The following is a 5149-nucleotide window of genomic DNA, read 5'->3' as shown; positions in this document are numbered from 1 at the left end:
AAAAAAATAAAATGTCCTCAATTATTCTTCATAATGTAACTTTTTGCAAATTTAGTAAAGATTATGTCGCTCATTGTTCTTCAGAATTTCTTTTTAAATATTGGCATAAATAAAAAGAAAATATAAATCCTTTTGAACAAGGTATAATTTGGCCTTCATTTATTTCTACTTTGTGGTTTTCTGCTAAGCTGTTGAAAACCAGTTAATGCCTGTGTTTCCACTGTTGTAAAATTTTGGATTGTGGCTACCTGTCAAAGTTCAGAATTTCTTGGTTTCTCTTCCCTTTATTTAGAAACTTCCAGTTAAGAACTATCACGGGTCCCCTGTTTACATGGGAAAGAAGCACATTAGTGTTTTGAGAACAACTGAATTACCTTGTTAAAAAAAAATAGTGGGTTCAAATGAAACATTTTTTATCCTGCTGAAAAGTGTGTCTTTTGTCCATTACACTGTGGTCAATGAATGGACTCTGATTACACTGTAAGTCACTGAGAAACACCACAACTGTGGTCTGTATGTACCTGTGGTAAATCTCCAGAGCATCCAGTAAAATGATAATAATATCTTGGAACTTCTGTCATTTATTTATTTTTGATCTATGACTCTATGACTTATTTTAAATATATGCTATAAATATGAAGCATGACAAGGAAAAGGCTGGAGAGTTTAAGCTTTTGTGCCTTTATTAAAAATACCTAAAGCTGTTTCTGATATGAAAAATTCTATTTTATATCCATTTTTCAGTTTTCACAGATAAGGAGTGAGTTGTCTTCTAGCTGTAGAGTAAGATTCCATGTGTATATATATTTATTAAAAAATTAAGATACTGCATATTTTAATTATTCATAATGGCTTTCTTCCTCTGTTGCCCAGTTTGAAAATTTGTGTTTAGTATCTTTTTATAAAGTATGTACAAATTGGTTTCTTGTTTTTTTTTTTTAATACTGAGATTTGGACTGTTGACTGAATTTAGGTTTAATAATTTTGGAGACGACTAGGAAAAAAATCCAGATAAAATATATGTTTTGAAAGGCTTAGGTGAGCTATTTATGTTCAGGCTGGGAATATCCATGATTCAGCAACTTAAGCTTAATATACTCTCCATTTCTCTTAAATATATTGCATAATATATTCTTTAGAACTAAGGATGGAATTTACATTTTTTTAGAAGACTACTTTTCTTTATACACTCACTGAATGAAACTGGTTTACATGATGACAGTGGGAGTTTTGCCATTGACATTATGGTGGCCAATATTTTTCTTATCATGAAAATTGTTCCAGAACTAAAATTCTTGTCTGAAAACATTTTGACAGTTTTTACTTCAAGCTATTTTCATTTCATTACAAAAAGGATGCATTATGACATTGGTTTATACAATGAAAAATAAGCAAAACCCAGTATAATATTTAACCACTATAAAGAAACAGTGATCATGTAGCAGTCAAAAGAAATCATTGTTTTGTCAAAGTATATGCTTCATTTGCATGTTTTTCTTATTTGTATGGCAAATATTTCAAGTTGTTATATACTAAGACCTAGAACAAAAATATTCTCTGATATTGCTACCAATGCAGGCCAGAAATGGAAATTAAGTCAGAGTTATAGCTGTAAAGTTTGTGTACTCTTAAGCAAATTAAAAGGGCGACTTTTAACAGAAAAAAATACATCCTCAAGGCCTTTTGATCTATCAATATAGAGACAGGAATCCTATATTTGCATTATGAGAGTTTGGCCCAAAAATTCTTAATGAGTTCAGCACTTGATAAATTACTTACGGAAGCTCCTACATGACGGCATTGTTCCACATAATGAACTAAACACCTAATGTGTTTTGATTCCACAGCTGTGTTTTTTTTGCAAGCAATGTGCTTTTGTAGGATTTAGAACTCTATTTGTATTTAAAGAGAAATTAATAAGTATTATCTTGCAGAATGCTAATCAATTACTGTTGATGCACTAAATTTACCTGTGCCACTAAGGATGAATGATAATGCAGAATCTTAGATGAACCTAGAAATTAAAAGCAGTTATGTTTAAAATAAACTCCGTGATAACATTTAAAAAGAAAATGGTATTAGAAGATGTTTTTCCCATTCACCAAATCTGAGGTTTTTCTTTTAAGTGCAACAATCAATAGGAATTGTGTCAGGATTCTCCCTGAAGCCTACAGCAAAATCTCACGTCTTCAGCAGAGCTAGATATCTAAGATTGTCTTTCATTTTACAATTAAACGTCAACTTCAAACTGTTTGGCCTGGTTGGAAAGAGAACATCTACTAAAAGTTGCGAACCATTTTCTGGACAGTCATCCACCTCTGTTACCTCCATGAATGTGACATTAGCATAACGGAGTATGTTTTATGTAACATGAACTAGACCTTCACAGGTCTTGCAATTGACAGAAGGTTTGAACGAGCCTGAAGTGTGGAGGACTGTTCTGCTCCCCCAGTCTGTAACTTAAATATAGAATCATAGAATCATAGAATAACAAGGTTGGAAGAGACCCACTGGATCATCGAGTCCAACAATTCCTATCAAACACTAAACCATGCCCCTCAGCACCTCGTCCACCCGTGCCTTAAACACCTCCAGGGAAGGTGAATCAACCACCTCCCTGGGCAGCCTGTTCCAGTGTCCAATGACCCTTTCTGTGAAAATTTTTTTCCTAACATCCAGCTTGAACCTCCCCTGGCGGAGCGTGAGGCCATTTCCTCTTGACCTGTCCCCTGTCACTTGGGAGAAGAGGCCAGCACCCTCCTCTCCACAACCTCCTTTCACATAGTTGTAGAGAGCAATGAGGTCTCCCCTCAGCCTCCTCTTCTCCAGGCTAAACAACCCCAGCTCTCTCAGCCGCTCCTCATAAGGCCTGTTCTCCAGCCCCTTCACCAGCCTCGTTGCTCTTCTCTGGACTTGCTCCAGAGCCTCAACATCCTTCTTGCGATGAGGGGCTCAGAACTGAACACAGGATTCAAGAGTGGTTTCACCAGTGCTGAGTACAGAGGGAGAATAAACCCCCTGGACCTGCTGGTCACGCCGTTTTCTGATACAAGCCAAGATGCCATTGGCCTTCTTGGGCACCTGGGCACACTGCTGGCCGGCAGATTTCTAGACAGACTTCTCCTAGTCTGTGGCACTGCACAGGGTTGTTGTGCCCTGAGTGCACTTGGCCTTGTTAAACCTCATGCCATTGGACTCTGCCCAGTGGTCCAGCCTGTCCAGATCCCTTTGCAGAGCCTCCCTACCCTCCAGCAGATCAACACTTCCACCCAGCTTAGTGTCATCCGCAAACTTGCTAAGGGTGCACTCGATGCCTTCATCCAGGTCATTGATAAAGACATTGAACAGGGCTGGACCCAGCACTGAGCCCTGGGGAACCCCACTTGTCACTGGCCTCCAGCTGGATTTCACACCATTTAGCTGGGCCCGGCCATCCAACCAGTTTTCCACCCAGGAGAGTGTGCACCTGTCCAGGCCAGAGGCTGACAGTTTCTCAAGCAGAATGCTGTGAGAAACTGTGTCAAAGGCTTTACTGAAGTCCAGGAAGACCACATCCACAGCCTTTCCCTCATCCAGCAGCCGAGTCACTTTGTCATAGAAGGCAATCAGGTTACTTTGGCAAGACCTGCCTTTTGTGAACCCATGTTGACTGGGCCTGATCACCTGGTTCGCTTGCATGTGCTTCATGATAGCACTCAAGAGCACCTGTTCCATGGCTTTCCCTGGCACTGAGGTCAGACTGACAGGCCTGTAGTTCCCTGGGTCCTCCCTGCGACCCTTCTTGTAGATGGGCACAACATCGGCCAGCCTCCAGTTCAGTGGAACTTCCCCAGTCTTCCAGGACTGTTGGAAGATGATGGAAAGGGGTTTGGCCAGCACATCCGCCAGCTCCTTCAATACCCTTGGGTGGATCCCATCTGGCCCCATAGACTTGTGGGTGCCTAGTCGGGCAAGCAAGGTTCTGACCACCTCCTCTTGGATCATGGGAGCCTCATTTTGCTCCTCTCACTCCTGGATTCACACACAGAGGGAACAACTTTCTTTACAATTAAAGACTGAGGCAAAGAAGGCATTAAGTACCTCAGCCTTTTCCTCATCCCCTGTCACTGGTGTTCCTTCTGCATCCAATAGGGACTATATGGTCTCCCTAGTCCTCCTTTTATTATTCATATATTTATAGAAAGATTTTTTGTTGTCTTTCACAGACTTTGCCAATCTGGTTTCTAGTTGGGCCTTAGCCCTCCTGATTTTTTCTCTGCACAATCTCACTTCCCTCCTGTAGTCCACCCAAGATGCCTGTCCCTTCTTCCAGAGCCCATAAATGTTTCTCTTCTTCTTGATATCACTCAAGATCTCTCTGTTCAACCAAGCTGTTTTTTTCCCCTGACGGCTTTTTTTCCGGAACATGGGGATAGCTTTCTCCTGAGCTGCTAGGATAGCTCGTGCTACCAGAAGCACGAGCTGGTATGGGAGGGGGGCACTGCCTGCAGCCCAGGGTCTGGGTAGCTGCCTGCACCCACTGCAGCTTTGGCTGGGTGGCAGCATCCCTCCTGCTTGCTGCAGCACACGGAGCAGCTTTAATCTTCTGCCGGGTGGCCACCGTGGTCTTCAGTGTCTTTTGGCTGGTCTCTAGCCCCTCTCTGCACTCTGCCTGCTCAAACTGCCCCACACCCCTTTGCCCCACTCCTCATCGCTGCGCTCCCAATGGACCAGGTTTTGCTGTATTTACTAAGGCCTCTGCTGGCTTCTCTGCTTGCTGGCTTGCTCTTCCAGCTGTGTGGCAACCCGCAGGGCATCCAAGGTTTCTCTGACAGAAAGGTAGTTTCTTGAGCTCGCCAATAGGATACCAGCCTCTAGTATACCAGCCCAAGATAGACAGTAAACACTTAGGGGATCTACCAGTGAAGACGGTCCCTCTCAGTTTGACTTTCAGCATAAAGCAGAAGAAGTGGTTGGCTTTCTCCTGCTTCGGGCAAAGGCAAACCCATTTGTGAGGTTGCTTTTGCTCAAGGGCCTGGGCATACTTGGTGGTAATAATGAAGGATGGTCAAGTCCAATGCATACCTCAAGGGAATCTGACTATGGCTTAGAACTGCTCAGCTTGGCAGAGTACGCCAAACGCTGGGTAACTACACGAGGACAATTAGTC

Source organism: Phaenicophaeus curvirostris, unplaced genomic scaffold (genome assembly GCF_032191515.1).
Source record: "Phaenicophaeus curvirostris isolate KB17595 unplaced genomic scaffold, BPBGC_Pcur_1.0 scaffold_219, whole genome shotgun sequence".
NCBI lineage: Eukaryota > Metazoa > Chordata > Aves > Cuculiformes > Cuculidae > Phaenicophaeus > Phaenicophaeus curvirostris.
This window is presented reverse-complemented; position numbering follows the sequence as displayed.